We start from the raw sequence: 23,314 nt of genomic DNA, 5'->3' as shown, positions 1-23,314 counted from the left end.
CATGTATTGGTCTGCAAGCCTCTCCAACTCTTCCCTCCTCCAAACATGTGCCTGTCAGGTTATATTTCTTCTCAGTTACCAGAGATGAATAATGACTGATATTTTCCCACAACTATTGGGCTTCACTGCTCCAAACTGGTCTACTGATCATGCACACTTGAGTTTTCTCTTTCTGTCTGTATCTCTTCTCTTTACCCCTCTCTCTGTCTCTGCATTCGTTTCATAGACCTCAAGAGTCATTGGTTCAGCCACAGAGACTAGCTGTTCACACAGTCAGTGATTGGGATTGGCAACCATATTTACCGGTGTGAATAGGTGTGATTTTCAAATTGCCCTGTTCATACTACTAACAGGAGTGGTTTTAATACTGTCTGTATGAACAAATATGCAAAGTCAAGCCTCTTTTTTCATGAATAACGGCTGTAACAGTTTTGACAGAGGCGAAAGTAAATATCAAACATGGCGACTACCATAACACCATAAAGTCTTACCACAATCGATACAACTTTATTTAATGAACAAGTCCATTTGAGGCACACATTCATCCTTCAATTATTAACTGACAGACAGTGGCTTTTTTTTAATTTATAATTGAGTATTGAGCACATCATTTGGGATGTGCCAGACCACAAAACTGATGGGAGCAACTCCAGTGGAAGACAAATATTGACTGGGTCTAAAACCTTCAGAAATGGGTTTATTTTTAGAATATGACCAGCTGACTGTAGATATCCCACTTATTACACGACTACTTACCAGGTAAATTAATTCATGGACATGAAATGGTATAATAGAAGATTTGAATTTAAATTATGTTATTATGTGAGAAGAAAGAGGCCACAGAGTCTCTAGAAACAGCTGAATTCCACCTCTTGTTTGCATCTAAATTCTGCTATTGTTTATACTGCATAAATAATTGTCTGACTGCTCACTATCCCACTTGTTAAATAACTAATTGCCAAATAAATCAATGGACATGAAATGTTAATTTTAGTTCAAATTATTTTATAACCTTAATTGAGATCGTAAAGTGATTGGAGAAGTAGGAAAGATGACTCACAATACCCGGATGACCGGTCTGATATCACTTGATCACTTTATTATTCAGAAATATTAGACTGCTGGATGGCACGTTTGACCAATCACAATCGATTATTCAAGAAAATTGTGTAATAATAACCAATAATATTTAATTTAGCACTCTAAAACAGGATTGACAATTATTTCTGCTGTTTTTTGACAAGCTACTGTATATGTGAATGCTAACAATAATACAACTTTAATATTTTGATTAATTGGTGAATGGCATCAAGCCATTTAAAGGTTTTAAAGGAATAGATCACCCAAACATGGAACACAAACAAAGATGTTAAGCAGTATGTTACTCTCAGTCACCATTCTCATTCATTCATAATTTTTTTTTTTTTTTTTCATTCAATGAAAGTGAATACTGACTGAGACTAACATTCTGCCTTGTGTGTTCCATGGAAGAAAGTCATGGGTTTGGAACAACTTAAGGGTGAGTAAATGATGACAAATTTTCTATCCCTTTAATGGATTGCCTTAAACCTGGTGACAGCTCAACCAGGTCACCAGAGCGCCGGGTTTCAGCAGATCAGAGACAAAGTTATTGCTTTTGACAAGTCGCCATGCACCAAATACTGCAAAGCCAAGGGCCCCAAGGTGAGACCTGAGAACTTGCATCTTCAGACACAGACGTAATCCAAACAGGCCATTAAAGTCTGAAAATCTGATACACCCAGCCTGACAATAAACAGAGCGGAATGATGTTCCAACATCATTCTGCAGAGCGGCAACATGTTCAATAAGTGTTTTCACCCATCAGAACAAGGGATCAGTCATCTAGAGCCAGTGCAAGGGTCAGTGGTGAGTTACACTACACTGTGATGACAATGCAGCCAGTCACAGGGGCATAAGGACTAAACTGTGCCTGTAGCAGTGAGAAATGTGCCATGTTAAAAGACTTTCCAGTTCCCATCCCATTCAAGTACTGATCTCAACACAAATTTTATTTTAGTCAAGATACTGTAAATGCACGGAATTGGTTACAATGCACTTATCTGAATATAATGGAAAAATGTTGTGCACTCTGAAGGGGGTGAATGTGGCCTCTGTTCGGTAAAAAGTAGTGGGGAAAAATCAAGGAAAAGTGAGGATAAAATTTACAATACTTGTACTGGAGTAAGAATTCCGCTTTTAAAACATTTAAGCCAACCACAAAGTTCTATGGTGAAACAATTACTTCACAAAAACTGATACAATTACTCCACACCCTTTACTTGTAGGTGTATATGACGAAAAAAAGGGAGGGAAGACTTAAATAAGAATGTTTGAGGACATGATGTGTGTTTTGCAAGAGTGTGGATGGCTGATGAGAGACTGTGGGTTGGTCACATTTGTGGACTAAACATTCTTAATGTCTCACACATAAGAGATGAGGAATGCTACAACACAGGCAATTAATCATAAGAGAAAATACCATTAGAGGTACAGCAAAAAAAATAATAAATTTATAAAATAAATAAAAAATAAAAAATCCCAATCAGACAACGAACCTGTTTTCATTTCTCCAAATTAATGAAAATGAATTACTTCTAAAGCAACAAATTTTTTTTGCTCTGTTGGGGAAAATTCTCAGATAGCCCTTGTGCTTGTAAGCTGGCTAATGTTAGTTAATGGATACCTTGATGAAATGTCCAGCTGAGACATGCTGTATAGCTTGTATAGTCCATGCTTTCCATGCTGGTTTGTTGCTGGTCTACATGGTGGACCAGTCTAGCCATGATGTTCACCATCAAAACATAACTAGTGAAGCTGGTTGACCCAAAGACTGGTTAAGCTAGGTAGGAAGCTAGGTAAGGCCAACACCCAAAACACAATGGGTGCATCCCATTCAGGAGTGATCATCCCTATGACCTATTCCCTTTGAAGACTTTACCATCCACTCAGAGAGTTTTGAAAGACTAAAAGACTAAAAGGTGTGGGGCTTAAAAATAAGGGTCATTCGGAACTCACATTTTAAGTAATTTTTATTTGGTTGCCAGGTTGAGGACACACAACAGGAACGAGCAAACTGACAATGGCAAGCGACGAGCCTTACACTGTAAGTTGATCAGCTAATGTATACATTTGCAATGTTTTTATTGTTTGCAAATTATAAACCAGCTCATGTGGATTTTTTTATAACTCTGTCAATGTTAGCTAGATGTATTTCTGGCTTCCATGGCTGCAGTGCGCTGTGTTTGCCCGCTAACTTGTTTCAAATCTGGCAACCTGGGGTGTCGAAATACTACTGGGAAATGGGCAGTGGGTGGGATCACACAGGCCAAAACACAAACAGAAATTCTGGCCCGGAACGGACATTTCAAAGTAGAATATACTGGCTGTAGCATTGTTTTCAGAGAAGCCAGTATTTTAACTTAGCGTGTTTCCTAAATCCCTGATAACATATTATGTTAATTATATGTTTTAGTACAGTAAATATATTACATATTGCACCTTTAAAGGATGGCGACAGTTCAATGTTTCTTCTGTTGTGCGCACATTAACAAGAGAGGAATAGCAAGGTTTCTTCCGCATCCATGCTATGTGTGATTAAAATTAATGTTTCTTTTTACCTTTTGATCAACAACTGACTGTAAAAAACAGAAAGGATATAAAAAAGACACAATAAAAAATGAAATTCAATAAAAGTGGAGTCCGTGGATCTCATCATTGATGAACACAATAAACAGAAGAAATGTCCCATTATAATTTCAAACACTTTTAATCAATTTTCATGCGATTTTACAGGTATTCCAGTACTTAAATTTCTAAAAGCCAAATTTAAGCACTTCAAGCACCTTGTGAAAACCCTGTAAATAATGTAGAAAAGAAATCAGCAGAATGATTTTGATGTTTAAAAGCTCATTTCTTGTTAATTTCGAATTATTGAATTTTGCTCAGTATGGTTTGTCATTTATTTTGGTTCACGATATTTAAAAATTCAATATATTGTTCCATTCCTAGGTCTTGGTTCTCTGCATCTATGGTGCAAAAATTTACACAGCAAAAAGACAACACCTACTACATAGTCATATGGCAATATTGAGTGAATGCCGAACAAATAATTTCAGTATTTAGAGATGAGTAAAGCTGTAATGCTTCTGATTGTCATGATGATGTAATCTTTTTTAAAACAGTCATTCAAATAGGGTTGCCAACTTTTTGCCATGCGAATACTTGAGCATTTGTGTGCTTCGATATGGGACGTGTTAAAGCGCGGGGGTACACGTGGTTAAAGCATGTTTTGCTGTCTGACCCTTCTAATGTTTCTCCGCTTAATTATGGGACAATAGGCATCCCAATAATCTTAATTGAAGTCAAAATACAGGATGTTCCATCTAAAATGGGACAGTTGGTTATCCTAAATCCAACAGTGTTTATGACAGAACACTTTGTCACAGCTAGAAGTAGGCACTATACAAGCCCATCACCCCGCCAGCGCAGGGTCGCGCAGCCCCGACCAGTCTCTCAGATATGAAATACAGTACTGTTCATCCATCAGCAGCCTGTCATAAAACCACTCGTAGCTCTGATAAAGAGACGCCACACAGAGAGCATACTGTGGTTTGGGCATGCTTGGGCTCAGACAGCATTTCGCAAAAGCCTCTCTCTCCATCTTTTTGCTCTCTTGCACTCTCACTCTTATTCTGTCTCACATGCACACAACTGCTCTGTTCCAAAACCTAGTGAGCAGCCTACAGAAGCAGGATTTTAAGGCATTATCATTTACAAGGTTAGCATTTTAATTGTACTGGCTCCTGAGGTACCTTGTTTTGACCAAATTCTAAGGCAACGTCACATGTATCCTTCACGGAGAAGGCAATCTCAGAACACATTGTTATGAGTTTCGTGAAAAAATAAATCCAAGATGGTGGGCAAAGCAAGATAAATGATGAATAAGCTATAAATAAACTTTAGGCACTTTTGCTGGATGGTTACGTTGCTGAATAGTGAAACTTGTACAAGACCAGGTTTCTTTTAATATTGTGGTATTGCGAAATCAGGATTAGAATTTACTGACTGGAGAAGAGACAAATCGTAAGTCGCCACATACAGTACAAAAGGCTTTCCACCAGAAAGGTTCTCTGTTCTGGGTAAAGTTATCCAACCTCAGTGAAAAAAAACAGGCAAGAAACGGTTTGTAATCATACCATACCAAGCTGCTCTCCAAAAATTGAAATGTTGGACTTTAAATTTGTTATGTCAACAGGTTCCACATAACTGAGTTAAGTTACATAGAATTAACTCTACTGACATCAAAAAACCTAACTTAATTACATTGGATTAATCCTGGGCTATTTAGTTAAATCAAGTTAAAACATCTACTTTCACCCAAAACTATTGAGCTACTTAACCTTTTCATGAGTAGGGTCTAAATTCCCCTGCAGTTCCCCCTGGAGTGAGTTATTTTTGCACGTCACACTGCACAGCCGGTAGAGGGGGGCAGAGTGTAGATGAGTATTTTTTTATTTATTTAAATGTTTGATTTCTTGTCATAAAAAAATAAATAAATAATACTGTATATAATATAGTAAACATGTGAACAAATGGGTTATTTCTGCTGTACTGTATTTGTTTTATTTAATCAGTTTTTATAGCTATAAAAAAACAAATGAACATAATATCAGCAATACGGTTTGCCTATATGCACTGTTTGACTTCTCAGTGTGTATTTGTGTGTGTGTGTATGTGTGTGTCAAGCACTAATGTAAACAGACTTGGCTGTGTGCATCGGATAATCACGCTCGATCAGCATGTTTTCACTGTGAGTATATGAGTTTTAAACTGTTATTGTGGTTCTTTTGTGATAGTTTGGCAGAAAACAAATGTATTATATGCCTGAAAAGATTGTTTTAGTTGCTGTTTGTGTGCATGAAAACCACATCTGCACCTAAGCAGATGTGGCTGCGTGCATGGGAATATCGCATTTAGATATGATGGCTGTGCATGTACAAGCTGTGAACTGTTATCGTGGTACTTTGGTGACAATTTGGCAGTTTGTTACATAAAATAAACATATTATGTAATTGAAAAGACTGTTTGAGTAACTGTTCGTTTGATGAATGACAACCGCTACTAATGTAAACAAATGGCAACATGCATCGGAGGAAGATCACGTTTGGTATTGACTGTGTAAACTACAGATGCTTAACCAGCATAGCCTGTGTCAGCATGAAAGCCCAGTTATTAACCGTCACATATGTGTGACGGTACGTATGAAAGGGTTAAGTTCAATTATCATAAAATCAAGATTCTCACTTTCAACCAAAGCAAAAATTATGATTTTTACTATTTATTCAATTAATTATGCACTAACAAGTTTAATTTCATGCAGTCATGACCTACACGCTAATAGTGATGTCCAGTTCGTCAACAAATCGTTCTTTTTTACCAGTTCTTTTTAGTGAACGAGTTGTACCAGTTCACTAAATCGGACTGAATCGTTTGAAACAGTTCGCGTCTCGAGTCAACACTGATCCACAAGTCTCTCGGACATGCCTGACACTCCGACTCAAAATGAGTCGATAACAGGGAGTAATATGATCCTAGAACTGGTGATATCTGCTTTTCCTAGCTCTTTAACCGCTCAAACTAGTTCACAAATTGGACTGAACGCTCCAGTCACAACAGTTCTCGAGTCAACAGTGCAATGAGTCGCTAGTAACAGTTCTCGTGTCAACAGTACACTGAACTGAAGTCACCTCTTTCAGAGGTGTCCAACATCATGAGAACCAATGAGCTGCTGACATTGAGCATGCATGTGAATAAGGGTTGAAAACCGTCTGTTTCTGGTGTATTTTGCTGAACAGCTGAAAGTATAACAAATAAAACATTCTGGAAATAAGTTTATGACTTGATTGTATTACTGTTTTATAAAAGTATGATGATGATCTAGTCGCAACAGTTCTCAAGTCAACAGTACACTCACTGATCCAGGGTCAGCACAGCAGCTCTCGAGTCAACAGTACATCGAGTAATTTGCAGTAGTTCTAAAGCTGACAGTACACCGATCCAGGGACAGCAGCTCTTGCGTCAACAGTACATTGAGTCAATCACTGCAGTTCATATGTCACAAGTACACTGAACTGAGAATTGACTGAGACCTGCTGATCAGTGAGCAGCGTGTGTGAACCAAGGACTTGAATGAGGGGGCGAAACGTTTCAATCGAGAGATGTAAATGGATTTTACTATTGAATATTGTGCATGCAGTTTATATCTGAAGTTGTTATGAGCTGGATCATGGTTTCTGTAGAAAAGGGTGAGTTGATTAAGACAACTTTAATCACTTTATATGCTTTAGACATGTGTAGAACATCCGAGTTTGTATATCAGTGTCAATATTTGGTGCTTTAGGTGCAAAACTTTAATGTAGAATGAATTGTAAGATTACTGAATGAAACACTGATTGCAATAAACACCCTTATTATTATAACTTAATTAAATAAAATGTAATAATCAGCAATGTGCGCTTACATATGGCTTCATTGAATGTGTTTGAGCGTGTATTCCACAACACCGGCATATTAGCATTATGTACGTCAGTATACGATGACGTAAATGAATTGGTGAATCGGTTTTTGAACAGGTTCAATGAAACAAACCGTGTGAAAAATCCAGTTCACAGAAAAGAATTGGGCTTCCCATCACTACACATTTGACAATAAGGTTCTTAAAATTACCACGCAATTTTATTCCTCAATGTCTTGATTGTACTATAAGTAAGCATATTGTGAAGCCTTTCCTCGACCTAAGCTCAAACCTTACTCTTCACCGTAATGGTAACCCCCAAAACCTCAACATAACAGAATCTTTTTTAAATTTCAATATAACAAAAACATTAAACACTAACATTATCCTGAATATTATTTTTGAATAAAAACACATAAAATAGCACCTAATTTTAGCATTTAATCTCCCTACCAAGACTTATGCAAAGCATGCTGGGAACTAGAAATCATTTGCACATGGGCAAATTTAAGTGTGCAGTATTACAGAAGCAAAACAACACTTCACCCAACTGAAGATGTGTAAAGCTGTGTAAATACAACAAACTTTTCCAATTTTTCTCAACACAATCGTTTCACTTTTAATATACATACATAACTGCATTGTTTAGTTTAAACTAAATTTACATGCTTTGGGCCAACAGCAGCCCCGTTAAATTTTTTTGAGTGTGTGCTCAAATGGAAATGATACTGGAACAGCTACACAACGTACTCAGAACTGATCACACTATCGTAAAAAAGAAAAGGAAAAAAATATTTAATTCAGTGTTGAAAAGTATCAATAAAAATCGTTTGAACCTGGATTATTTTACTTTTGCTATTTAGCTTAGCATAATGCTAAATCATGCTAACTCAACTTTTGTGAAATAAATTTTCAGTCAAGTCTCCTGTGAGGAGTGCTATTTTTGTGGAGTGTGTAGTGATCCAAATTGGTCACTACGGAGGATCCATGATGGTTTTCTATCCATCGAAGGCACCCAGCTATAACTTCAGGGCTGCTCAAAATTCTTCCATGCCACTGAGTGCCACTCACATAATTTTCCATTAAATTTGACCCAAATCGTTGTCAAGGGACATAGATTATTTACTTTAGCCATGGCTAAAAGATACATTGTGCATATGTATATTTCATATAGCCTACACTATGTATTTTCAGTAACACGTATTTCTTTTTGTGGTATGACAGCTTAAATGAAGCCTATTCAAGGCTACATATAGCCTAGAGCAGGGGTCTTCAACCATTTTCAGGTCAAGGACCCCTTGGTATGTAGAGAGACGGATCAGGGACCCCCGTTGCATATTGTCTATAAATTGAGTGTTGCATTTTATACCTATAAAAATGTATATGGTACCATATTATTGTATGTACATATTTGATGATGTTTACATTGCAAAGCCATTAAAATAAACATTAAGTATAGCAGAGGTCTGCAAGCTTTTTGACATGAAGTGCTATTTTTAATTTTCCTTTTTAATCACACTGCCACACCCCAACAAAAAAACAAATAGACAGTTAAACAGACAGACAAACAGAAAGATAGACTCTCCATGTAGAATAAAAAACTTTTAAAAGGTTACTGATAGGCCTATACCTGGAGTCTTTATCTCATGTTAGTGATCGATTTTATACACGTTTCAAAATTACAGTTAATTTCTGTAGGAGGAAAACGTTGTAATGAGGACAAAATGACTGTATGCACCTTTAATTATGTTGATTTGACAGTCACAGTCAGTGTAGCCTATGGCAGCATGATAATCTCAGTGGTAACTATATATGTAGACATATTACTTATACATACATAGGTCTATACTGTATATTAAGTATAGGCTATTGTTCTGAAAGCAAAAATCAACTAATAATACAAGAAACTATAGACTGACATTCGCACACCGCGAAAAATGCATAGCAGACGCGTTTACTTACGCAGCCCTCTACTACAGCACTGCTTAACATGATATGTTATGAGATTATGAGAGGCTCGTAATGAGCATGGGTGATGGGCTAATTTCATCAAAATTCAGCAATGTTCAGAGTTCCATTTAGTTCATAACAAAATAACACGGGATGCACGAATATGAGGAAGGATTACTGCAAGATGAAGATTTGGCATGCAGGTTCGAGGGGCTTCAGAATGTGTATGGACAAAAATACATACTCCTCTCTCGCCAGGGACGTACGAGTGCGAGGATAAAGCGCGAGCGCGAGGCGATTGTTTGTGTACCGCGACTACTACCGGGTCCTTGAATAATGTATAACATGCGAGTAAGGGCAGCCGGTGAAGTTTCTGGTGCCCCCTAGGGAGTTGGTGCCCTACGCAGACTGCGTAATATGCGTATAGGGAGCGGCGGTACTGTCTCTCGCATGCGAGTGATTATTACGAGTGTCGGTGGTGGATCAAACAGTAATTTACGGACCCCCTGCGGCACCACCGCAGACCCTCTAAGGGTCGCGGACCCCCTGTTGAAGACCCTTGGCCTAGAGAAATAGCATAATAAAAGTTGCCCTTTAAAATCTTTCAGTTTGTGCAGCTTAACCATTTTGTTTTCATACACTAAACTGCAATCACATCGATGGCACTTTGTTTATTCTTGAAGAAGTGCAAAAACCTTTGAATGTTACGTTTGTCTGTACGGTGATTAGATTCATATGTGCCTTGTCTTGCCTGTGACACGGCAATTCTCATCAGGTGTGCGACCCGCTTTAGAATGCAGCTGTTTATGTAGGCAATGAGGCAGCTCACTAGGTTTAGGAAGACAGCGAGTACGTATTTTCTCCACTTTTTATTTGTTTTCTTCTCTTTCAAGGGTCATATCTCACTCCTCCTCTGGCACACTTCAACACCCTGACACTTGCCGATTGCCCCTCGACATAGTATCCTCACCATGTGTGATGGCAACAACGTGCTGGAGCTACAGTAAACGCTCTCTGTATGTATGATCTATAGCCTGTGTCCTCAAATCCTATTCTTAAACATTGCAAGAGGGAAAGCACAACCATTCCAAGATCAACAACGTCAGACAAGTTCTGCTAACACTGCACTGATACTAAGAAAGGACTCCAGCAATGATATGGACATGGCAGTCTCTCTGCTCTCCTCACCCATGGCCTCTGACATTAGTATCCACCCTTAACAACAGCTACTCTGCTCTTTCTGCTGATCTGAGTCCAGTCAGTAATTTTTATATTTAAAGTCTGGATTTGGCAAGGTGAAGTCAAATATCAGCTATACCACATACTGTAAAGCCCTGCAAAAATTCAGATATGAAGGTGAGTAAATGATGGGATTATTTATTTATAAATTTTTTAGGTTTTTATAATCCTTTAACAGGGAGAGTCTGAGATACATGACAACATTTGGTTTGGCAAACTCTTTCCCAGATACCCCAATAAATTATACAAGTTCAGATTATCACACAAGAAACCATCAATTAAATTCAATTGTATGGAAGTTCAGTTCAATTGTATAGCATTTTTTTATGAGTAAAAATCATTCTAAAGCAATTTCACAATGCCGCATAATAATAAATCAAGCCAAAGGTGACTGGCAAGGACAAGCTAAAAAAGGCAACCTTGGAAGGAACTAAGTTGATCTGATTTTTTTTTAACATTCTCACCCTTATTTAGCTTAAATACACCTATCTGTGTTATACATTTGGACATCTCTGCTAGTCTCTTCTGAAATGTTAGCAGGGTTTGACACACAAACATCTCAATAGCTTATCATTCTGGTAGACCCCTGGAGACTGGATTTCTCCAATTTCAGAGCTAGCAGCCAAGCAAATATAAGAACAAGACCTTCTCCATGCAGCCAAGAACATGCTAAATTCAAAGGCTCGGGACTGAGAGACGTGCTGCTGTCACAAACAGAGATCACTTTACTTCAACTAGTCCTGTCGTGCGGACTCAGGGCTTTATTTTCCAAGTATGAAAAGGGTGCCTCAATCATATCACACTCACAGATAAGGACGACGCTTGTATACACACAGAGACAAACAGACACTAACACAAAGCATCTAGATACAAACCTGCAAATACACCAGTATACACAGTGGCCCCAGATATGTGCAAATAAAGTGCTCCATGCATATTAAAAAAGACACAAACGTTTCGGTCCCACCAGATCTTCATCAGTGTTTGTCTTCGGTGGGACCGAAACGTTTGTGTCTTTTTTAATATGCAGAGAGCACTTTATTTTGCAAATTTTTGTAGTGATGTACAAATAAAATAATAACATTGGATATCTCTGCTCACAATCCCCCTTTTTGTGGATAAGTAAAAGCGAACTGCAATTCTTTCCATTTGAACTTTTTTCCAAATTGACGCATTTGCAATTATGTCACATGTTGTTTTTTTGTGTGTGTTTTTTTGGACGAAGGAGCAAGATCTTATATATATATATATATATATATATATATATATATATATATATATATATATATATATATATATATTACCCCAAATTATATGGAAACTTTTGTTCAATTAAGTCATGATTAGAAATGTCTGAATGGCATTACAATAGATACAAAATATCAAAAAAGTGGCATCTGCAAAGTTACTTTTGTACTCAAATTATTTTCAAAATTATTACTTCTAAGCAACTGGTCTCAAGGTGATTTTTAGTGTTTGTAGTCAGTTTTCCCCATCTTCAAACAGGTGTCCTAGCAGAGTAGCCACAGGTGTAGTTCATCACATTAACATGATCCCTATGGACATGATCCACAACTGTTTGACAATCAGAAAGTGTCCAAATACCTTTTGCCTTAATTCAGAACAAAATATCAATTGTTTTATAATAATGTCAAACCAAGGGTCACGTGACGCCATGCAAGGATCGGACATGTGAACAGTGAGCTCTGCGCACTTTGCTACTTTTAATACTTTTTATAACATAAAGCGGTGAGATTTGATACACTCTGTTCCCTAACTGTTCTAGGAGGACAATATGTCAAAGAATTCAAAATCCTCGGGCTCTGGAGACATTAAAAGACACTTACATGCACAAGCTGACACCCCCCAGCAGGCCACGGACCTGGGAGTCGATTTGGTCAGAGTGGTGCGGGAAATGTGACGAGAGATGCTGAACATGTCACAATGCTGACGAAGGTCGTTGCTGACTTGGAGGATCTTGCTGTGATATGTCGATCAATCACTGCCATGGAGGCGAAGATTACTGATGTGGTTACAAGAGTGGGAGATGTCGAGAAATGGATCGCTTACCTGGAGTCATCGGAGAGGGAATTATCTGCTAATCCACTAGCAACCAAGGTGGATTTGGAGCGTGTCTGGGAGAAGTTGGGGGACTTGGAAAACGTCACCGAAAAAAGGTCGCTTTTGCACTGATATTCCCGGCCAAATTGAGAATAGATGCTAAGGATGGCAGTAAAATATTCACATGTCCAAAACAAACGATGTCCTTCATAAAGTCAATGAAGTGAGTAAGTCATCTTGTTGTACTCACGTTGCAGCCGAGTGAACCGGCTCACTGAATATTCGTTTGACTGTTTGAAGAATCTGCGCGCTCTTTTTGTGCTGGTTCCGCCTAGTGGCTGGAATTTATTTTGTAGAGCAACACACCTTCGGGGCGGTTTTGTGGATGAATCTATACGCTCTTTGTGCTTAGTCCACCTATCTGCTGGAGTTTATTTTGTGAAGTATTTCTGGCAAAGTCATTGGAATGAGTAAGTCATTTGCATGCACTCATGTTGCAGCTGAGTGGACCAGCTCACTGAACGTTCACTTGACAGTTTGAGGAACCTGCACTTTTTTTTTTTTTGTGCTGGTGCTGCCTATCGGCTGGAGTTTATTTTGTGGAGTATTTCTTGCAAAGTCATTGGAGTAAGTCATTTGCTTGCACTTATGTTGTAGCCGAGTGGACCGGCACACTGAACATTCACTTGACTGTTTGAAGAATCTGCGTGCTCTTTTTTTGCTGGTTCCGCCTAGCGGCTGGAGTTTATTTTGTAGAATATCACACCTTCAGGACAGTTTTATGGATGAAGCTACATGCTCTTTGTGTTTATTCTGCCTATTGGCTGGAGTTTGTTTTATATATTATATTTTGCTGTGTAATTCTGTCTCACAAAATTTGTATAGAAACACAATTGCTCAGACTTGAGCAATCCGACGGCAAGGTTGTCGCGGGGGCTCTCATAGGCATGTATGGATTGTTTGAGTTTGGAGGGATGGATGACAGTTGGTGCTGTCGTGCGTGGGGTTAATGCGCATGTTTTTCTTTTTTTTTTTTGTTCTAGGGGATGTTCTGGGTTTGTTTGTTGCACTAATGTTGGAATGTCTTTATAATCTTGTCTTTGACACACAATCAATTTTTCTTATATGTCAAAATGTCAGAAGTTAATATGAGTGGATTATCTCTCTCCACGAGGAATGTGAATGGGTCGGGGCACCCCATAAAAAGAAGGAAGGTTATTTCTCTTCTTAAGTGTAAGAAATATGATAGTGTTTCTTCAAGAAACGCACCTTTCTCCACAGGAAGCTGAAAAATTTGGGAAGATATGGGGTGGGCATTTTTTTTATAGTGCTGGCTCGATTAAGAGCGGGGGAGTCATTACACTGATAAGTAAACATTTACAATTCAAATGTCTCAAACAGAGTAAAGATAAATTAGGAAGAGTCATTATTGTTTTAGCTGAAATTCAGGGACAAAGTCTTATTTTGGCTAATATTTATGCACCTAACTTTTTTATAGATCTTGAAGGGAAGTTGCAAGCCACTGGCACCCCTCATGATATAATATTGGGAGGAGACTTTAATCTTTTGATGGACTCAGTCCTTGATCATAGTGAAGCAAAATTGTGCAAGCCCCCTAGAGCAACAGTGATGCTTCACAGGATGTGTAAAAATCTTGGTCTTACAGATATTTGGAGACTTTTGAACCCATCTGGTAGGGACTATACATTTTTTCATCAGTCCATAAGATTTACTCTAGAATAGACTTTATTTTATATATCGAAGTCCCTCATTTCATCTGTTGTTGATTGCTCAATTGGAAACATTTTAGTCTCAGATCACGCCCTGGTGTGTTTAGAGGTGTTGCCACATACGGAGAAAAAGAAATCATATAGTTGCCGCTTTAATGTATCCCTTTTGCAAAATCCTGAATTCCAACAAATGCTAAAGGCTCAAATCAGTGTCGATATGGAGACCAACTGGTCCTCAGTATCCTCTGTGGGGGTGGCATGGGAGGCACTTAAGGCGGTTCTTAGGGGCCGGATCATACAGTGTGCCTCATTAACCAAAAAATCTAAAGCACAAGAACTCGTGGAATTGGAAGGGAATATTAATAGTGCCGAGGCAGAGCTGAAGCACCGAATGTTGTCTAATGGCCTCAAAGAATTGACTGGATTGAAATACAGATATAGTACTATTTTGTCACAGAAGGTGGAGTTTTGGCTATTCAGGGCAAGACAGTCATACTTTGAGTCAGGGGACAAGGCAGGGAAACTTCTGGCTAGATATATAAAACAGAGAGAGTCTTTTTCTACCATTCCCTCAGTGAAATCTGCTGGTGGTAAAATATTTACCTCGGCCATTGATAATAATAATGCTTTTAAAGAATTCTATCTTAATCTCTTTAGTTCCATGTCTTCATCTTTTAGAAACTTTGTGGATCCATTAGAACTTCCTAAACTGACTACTGAGCAAAACATTTTTAGATAACCTTGGAGGAGCTTGGCGAGGTAATTAAGGCCTTGCCTACAGGCAAAGCTCCTAGGCCAGATGGCTTTGCCACTGAATTGTTTAGACCTTATGCTACAGAACTGGCTCCACTTTTGTTAGAAGCTTATATGGGATCATTAAAGAATGGAAAGCTTCCGCCAACCATGACACAAGCCCGGATCAGTCTGATTCGTAAAAAGGACAAAGATCCAAGTGAGTGTAAGAGTTACCGTCTAATTTCCCTGATCCAACTAGACGTTAAAATATTGTCAAAAATTCTGGCTAACCGGTTAAGTATATTTATGGCATCTCTTATACATATAGATCAGGTGGGGTTTATTCTGGGTCATAGCTCTTCTGATAACATTAGGCATTTCATCAATATCATGTGGTCAGTGGCGAATGATCAGACTCCGGTCGCTGCCATCTCACTTGACGTCGAAAAGGCGTTTGATAAGGTAGAATGGTAATATCGTCTTAAGATTTTGGAAAGGTACAGGTTCGGGAATACTTTTATTGGATGGATTAAGTTACTTTATAGACACCCGGTAGCGGCGTTACAAACAAATGGATTAATTTCAGATTATTTTACTCTGGATAGGGGCACCCGGCAGGGTTGCCTTCTTTCCCCATTATTGTTCTGTCTTGCCCTGGAACCATTAGCACCCACAATAAGAAAGGAGGATGATTTTCCAGGGGTGATGGTGGGAGGTGTGGCGCATAAACGTTTGCTTTACACAGATGATATTTTACTATTTGTCTCCGACCCTACTAGATCTATGCCTTGCCTCCACAGAATTATTAATTCCTTTTCTAAGTTCTCAGGATACAGAGTTAATTGGTCTAAATCCGAAGCTTTGGCGTACTGCCCTGTAACGGCTTTTCAGCTGGGTGCCTTCCAGTGGCCCAAACAGGGCAATAAGTATTTGGGTATTTTATTCCCAGCAAATTTGTGTGATTTAGTTAGAGTTAATTTTAACCCTTTAATGAAAAGGTTTTCGAGCGACGTGGCCAGGTGGGCTTCATTACATTTATCTATGATTGGGAAGGTTAATGTTATTAAAATGATTTGTATTCCAAAATTCAACTACCTGCTACAGTCTCTCCCTATAGATGTCCACCTATCTTATTTCAAGCAATTTGATAGCATAGAGAAGTCCTTCATTTGGAATGAAAAATATCCCAGATTACATTTCAGTAAATTGCACAGGCCGACTGACAAATGTGGGCTAAGCCTACCCAAGATTTTGTTTTATTATGCATTCGATCTCAGACATTTGGCTCATTGGTTGCTTCCACCTGAGAGAGCCCCTCCCTGGTTTTGTATTGAACAGGAAGTTCTTGCCCCTATTTCACCATTGCAAAGCCTTTCTATCAAATTAACCGGAGAAGTTAAGTTACAACCCGTTATCTCGCATTTGCACGCGGTATGGACAAAAGTGTCCAGAGTGTTTAATTCGGACATTTATTTAAATGTTGCTTCGAGCATATGTCTGAACCCAAAGTTATGTAATTAATAAGTCCCCTTTCTGCTGGACAGAGTGGATTGTGAGGGAGGTTAATATGCTCGGTGACCTATATGAGAGTGGAATGTTGAGATCCTTTGAAAATATGGTTCAACATTTTGGGATTCCCAGGTCTCAATTCTTTAGGTATTTACAGCTGCGCCACCTGCTTTGTACTATTTTTGGGAGTAGCAAGCTAAAATGGAACATCATTCAGATTTGCCTTCAGTTAACATGAAGGAATAAAAGAGTACTGGCAAGGGGAAAATAGCATTAGCACTAGCATTAGCACTTGCACTGGACATTAGCGCTAGCTAATCGATTGTTGGTATTACGGCAGTGTCTCACTAGCCGATTTTCCCAATGATTTTCACGTGCTAGCTTCATTAACAATCTCCGGCCAGGCAGGGGGAGACAGAGCATGCATTAGTGTCTCTCAGTGGGAGGTGTTAATCACTTGACTGTTGGGACTTCCTGCTGAGTTAATGACTTCAAAGACTGAAAAAACACATCCGGCTTGTTTGAAAAAATAATTTTGTCTCTGAGGCAGGGTCTTGTGTTCTCATCAAGTGACCAATGAGCTTCTTTTATTGAAGAATGGACAAGACGTCAAGCTGATGTGAATGTTTTCATCGCACTCTTTCTATTTCTATTCGATTCTATCACCAAGCTTGGTTTCGTGCATTAAAATGAGCTACAACAGTCTGTTTTTATTGGATGCATTTTTTACCCACTGAAAGCTGCATGTTGACGTGTTCTATGACAAGCCTCGATTGGATAAATAAACAATCATGCACTTTCACACGGAAAAGTTTCTCCATCTTCACGATCACTTCTTTTGCATTGCGGAAAAGACACAGGAAGAGAGAGCGTGAGCTCCATGACTGTGAGAACAGGTACTTTTCGATGCAGAAATACTGCAAAAGAAATTAATGACGGATAAAAATAACCACACCATAAATTATACAGTTTTGGTCCATTTTAAAATATAACCTTGCAAAAGCTGACTGAAACTGCATTTGGATGAGAAGCTTATTGCTCTTTGGAGTCAACAAGTATGTTTGTATGATACTGTATGTCATATTATGACAGACTATGAAATGAAAAATGTTTCTGCTGCCCAGATCTTTGCACAACGTGACTATAAATGTGTAAAACCTTTTACATTTAATACTTGGGCCTTATATTATTTTATATAACGTAAACATATGCTTATATAATACCTAACAGTGATACTTCTTTGAATGGCCAATGTATTTTGAGTATTTTCAAGATACAAAATACTGTATTTTATTTTGATAAATTTTTTTCCACACATTATTTGGTATTTTATTTTGATACATTTAAACTGAGGTATTTTGTATTTTTATTTTAAATACATTTTCATGTATTCATGCCCATCACTGGTGAATGGTGACTGAGACTTGCCTCCTTTTATGTTCTAAGGAAAAATGAAAATCATACAGGTTTGGAACAATAAGTGGGTAAGTGAACGATGACAGAAATTCACACACAAAATGAACTATCCCTTTAAGAGTCTAAATAATTTTTGGGGCCCACTGTATATACAAACATACATATATTAGCTTGACCTTTTTACATGTACTGTCTACACAAATTCATACAGGACCACTGAAAGAATCTCCCTGCAGAGACAAACATAACAAGATGGATGTGTGTTCCAAGTCAACATAACATGACCCTTCTCTAGGATAACTGTGGGCACAAGATCTGAGGCTTCTAAGAAAGAAGTGTATACCATTTATGCAGCTTTATTAAGTAATCATGGTATACATTTCCAGCGCTGAAAGACACAGTACGAAGTGATGATCTGCCTCGTGGTAGGCATGTTTTAGAGTTGGATGAGCAAACAAATTAAATCCAGAGGTGAGAAACTTTATCGCCCCTGTACCCAGCCTCAAAATGCCCATCTATCTCCAACATTGCATGACCCACTGTTCCCAACATGCTTTAGTACTCCTAAACTGACTGAACTTCTTGTAAATGTCACAAAGTGAAGAAAATACCATCACAAGGGAAGGTGACAAAAACTTCCCTAAACCTTAAAGATGTTGTCAAGTCTCCTGTTCACATACACAACCAGCTGAACAAGTACAGAGAAAAGTGACCAGTCCAATTACACCCTCCTGGGGTCCCTTATTTGATCATTGCCCTCGATTTCAGAATCAACGCCGAGATCCAGCATGCCTCCAGTCTGGAAGTTTGTGAGTAGTGCTGGTGTCTCATCTTGGAGCCAGAGTGTGGACTTAAATGGACACTGTGCTGCTGACAGGTATTAATACGAGACAGAGACTCCAACCTGATCTGTGTGTCTAATGAAGGCTTGTGGGACCTGGCCCCCCGAGGAGTCTTGCTCTCTTACTTATGGCACCATCCTGGCAGGGGTGTTGGAAGCTTTGGTGGCAAAAGAGTAAAGCAAGGAAAAGTTGGCAAAGAGTAGTTGATCTGGGAATGAATGGCCTAAGGGTTCAAGAGGAACCATCTGATCTCAGTTCCAAAGAGCAGCAAATGAAGCCATCCACTCCCTAAAGACAGCCCTCCAGCTCACTTGCACGATAACAGGTGATTCATGATTTTTAATTTGGCAGATACTTAAACGAGTCAATGCCAGGGTTACTGCTTAAATTCACGGGTTCCAGAACAAAATTTTTTATAGGTGGGCCCCCTTCCCCAGACCCAAATACTAGGCTATACCATGGAGGAACTTAGTGGTCCACCCTCATCAAAGGGCCCGGGACAGTGTCTCCCTGATTGAATGGTGATCAGACCTTTGTAGCTCAAAATAAAATCACATAAAGGAAACATAAAAGTAATCCATATGATGCCAGTGTTTAAATCCATATCTTCAGAAGCAAAATAATAGGTGTGGGTGAGAAACATACAATCTATAAGTCAGTTTTTACTCTAAATCTCCACTTTCACTTTCAGATGTAAAAATTAAACTAAACAGGGCTGCATTTCCCAAAAGCATCGCAAGCTTAAGTTGATCATAGAGACCACTGGCGCCAATGGTTTCTACGATCTACTTAGGTTTACGATGCTGATGCTTTTGGAAAATGCAGCCCAGCACCACATGTGACTTTCAGATGTAAAAGTGAAAGTGAAGATTTAGGGTAAAACATTTTTATGTTTTTTATCTGTTTCTCACCCACACCTACTAGATCACTTCTAAAGATATGGATTTAACCACTGGAGTTTTATGGATTATTTCTATGTTTCCTTTATGTGATTTTTGGAGCTACAAAGGTCTGATCACCATTCACTTGCATGGATCTACAGAGTAGAGATATTCTTCTAAAAATCTTTGTTTGTGTTCTGCTGAAGAAAGAAAGTCATACACATCTGGGATGGCATGAGGGTGAGAAATGATGAGAGAATTTTCATGTTTGGGTGAACTATCCCTTTTACAGGTTTTATTCAAGGTAAATATGCTATTTAATCTGACTAAATCAATAATGCAAAGAAGTTACACTAACTGAAGTATTTTTATGGGTCTAAAAATGCAAACAATTCTGCAACCCTCTCTGAGGGTTACATGCTTTGTCCCAGGCACAATGGTGGAGCATTATGAATCTGCCCTTGCAGTGTTTGGACCTGTACCATTTGGGGTTACCATCCCAAATCTTTAACCACTAAGCCACAGCACCCTAGGTGGATTTTGGAATGTGATGGACCCTTTGGAATCTGCCTTGCTCATTTTTCAGTTGATGTACTGTAGATGCAACACATCAATTACTGAGTTACAGCAATTAAAAACATAATTTTAAATAATGCATACAATGTAGAGAGAAAAAACTTTACACAGCCATCTAACTATGGATGTTCGCTGATACTCTAATGCATATTCAGACATTTGTACTTGCTCACACATTAGCCCATCTGAGTTCAGCATGTTTGTAAACATATTCCAGAGAGACGAATGTCTCTGGAGGCGAATATCACTGTTGAGAGATGGTAAGGGAGACAGAATGTCGGCTCTAATGGCCAGATCAAAGGGAACTCCTCCAGCTTAGTTATACATGATTATATATGGAGTTAAAAAAAATATTTATAATAATAAACCATCTCAACCTATCTCCACAAATAAAGTTAAGTAATAAAAGATTAGTCCATATCTCTGAGTATACTCTGTGAGTGGACTCAGAAACATACACTGCCGCCTTAGCCCTGCCTCAATTCACAAACCTTTTTTTTTTTATTATTATTATTATTTATGAGAGTTTCATGAGGAATTTTGCCAATACTTCTAGGCCAAGACTGGTCATTCCTTTAATAGGATTCATACAACACTTAGTTCCAGCTCTAAAATCTGATCGGATGAACCATGTTTACAGCCGTTGTAAAATAGCCAATATCTACATAGCATACATAAAATTAATTCTATATTAATGCACCAGGTTGCTTTGCAACAGTAAACAGCATATAATCCACCTTAGCATATAGTGCCAACCACTTCCCTTTTTCCATGGTATCACTGTCAAACATGGCCTCTGGTAGATTATTGCTTTTTTCTTTTCTTTTTTTTTCTTCTTATTTTTTTTTTTTTTTCAAATTCTCAACAAAAAGCATTTTACTGTATATCCTTGAATACACAAACTCACAATAAAAAACAATAGACATAGTCCTAATAATTCCTAATTCTAGCCATTTTCTATTATCCATACATATTCTCTGGTGGAATAAATAGTAAGAACTCTTTCTATATACAACCCCAATTCCAAAAAAGTTGGGACAGTATGGAAAATGCCAATAAATCTGTAAATTCTATTTACCCTGTGCTATATTGAAAGCACTACAACAACACATTATTTGATGGTTTACCTTGTAAAAGGTGTTTGTTTTTGTTTTTTTGTGTTTTTTTTTTTAAATATACACTCATTTACTATCGGATGATTGCAACATGCTCCAAAAAAGTTGGGACAGTTGAGTGTTTAACACTGCGTAACATTACCATTTCTTCTAATATCACTTATTAAGCATTTGGGCACTAAAGGCACAAGTTTGTTAAGTTTAGCAAGCAGAATTTTCCTCCATTCATCAACTATGCAGGTCTTCAGCTGTGCATTTGTAAGGGGCCTTCGTTGCATATTTTGCATATCATAATGCACCACACATTCAGTTGGAGACAGGTCAGGACTGCAGGCAGGCCAGTCTAATACCTGGACTCTCTGCTTACACAGCCATGCACTTGTAATCTGGGCAGTATGTGATTTGGCTTTCTCCTGCTGTAAAATGCAGGAACATCCCTGGAAAATATGTCATCTGGATGGCTACATATGTTGCTCCAAAATGTGTAAATATATTTCTGCATTAAAGGAATAGTTCACCCAAAGTTGAAAATTGTCTCATCATTTACTCACCCTTATGCTATCCCAGATGTGTATGACTTTCTTTCATTTGTTGAACTCAAATGAAGATTATTAGAATAATTTTTCAGCTCTTTTGGTCCATACAATGTAAGTGAATGGGTTCCAAAATTTGAAAGCTCCAAAAATCACATAAGTCAGCATAAAAGTAATACATAAGGCTCCAACTGTTAAATCCATGTCTTCGTAACTTATATTATAGGTGTTGATATTTAAGTCCTTTTTTCTATAAATTCTCCTCCCTGCTCAGTCAATCTCCACTTTCACTTTCACATTCTTCTTTTTTTGTTTTTGGTGATTGACATTCTTCATGCATATCACCCCCTACTGGGCAGGGAGAAGAATTTCTAGCAAAAAAGGACTTAAATATTGATCTGTTTCTCACCCACACCTATCAACCTTTTGGCACCCATTCACTTGCATTGTATGGACCTACAGAGCTGAAATATTTGTCTAAAAATGTTTTCCCCTCTAATTCCTTATTTTATCAGGAATCAGACCAGCGCAAGTTTATGCAGGTCATGTCCACTCCCCTGATTGGCCATGGCACAAATGCAGATATGAAGATTTCCCTAACACAATAAAATAACCCTCTGTCCATTATCAGTGCTAAATGCTCTCACTCAGCAGTGCTTCAACTGAAACCAATGATTCTTGACCCCTCTGTGCCTTCCTCTTTAGTCTCTGTCTGATACAACTGAAGGAATTAGACCATGATGAGCTTTATGGAATGTCAACTGGCTGACCATGCAACTAGCCCAAGTTACTATTCCCTCTTATCTCAACTGAGTGTGCTCAATACTTAAGTTAAAATACAGTATCATTTGGTCCAAGGTATGACCATCCCAGAGCACACAAATACACTTATGCCCACCAAGTGTTTGTCTCAGTTAAATAAGTAACACAGTGCACCTGCAAGCATCTGACAAATCACTATAGGTTTAGTAATTCGTTATAACTATATAGATATAGTTTTTCACTATAGGTGCACCTGCAAATGAAATTGTGGTGATGCATCCAGTGTCTGAAAACCAAGGGCCAGATTAAGTCTTGAGAAAGATGTTTAAATGAAAATAAACTCTTAAAGCCTTATTTCAGGATATAGATGTGCTTTTGTTAAAAAGTTAGAGTGTAAAAGCAAATGCAAAACTAAGTGCAGCATGGCGTTT

The 23,314-nt window shown here is 38.3% G+C and overlaps 1 protein-coding gene across 1 annotated transcript in view; it reads right to left on the bottom strand.

The window, feature by feature from the left end:
- LOC127450511 (sodium channel protein type 4 subunit alpha B-like) overlaps positions 1 to 23,314 on the bottom strand; it is a 59,129-nt gene that overhangs the window by 35,060 nt on the left and 755 nt on the right. The gene's annotated exons all lie outside the window — the stretch shown is intronic.

Source organism: Myxocyprinus asiaticus, chromosome 13 (genome assembly GCF_019703515.2).
Source record: "Myxocyprinus asiaticus isolate MX2 ecotype Aquarium Trade chromosome 13, UBuf_Myxa_2, whole genome shotgun sequence".
NCBI lineage: Eukaryota > Metazoa > Chordata > Actinopteri > Cypriniformes > Catostomidae > Myxocyprinus > Myxocyprinus asiaticus.
This window is presented reverse-complemented; position numbering and strand designations above follow the sequence as displayed.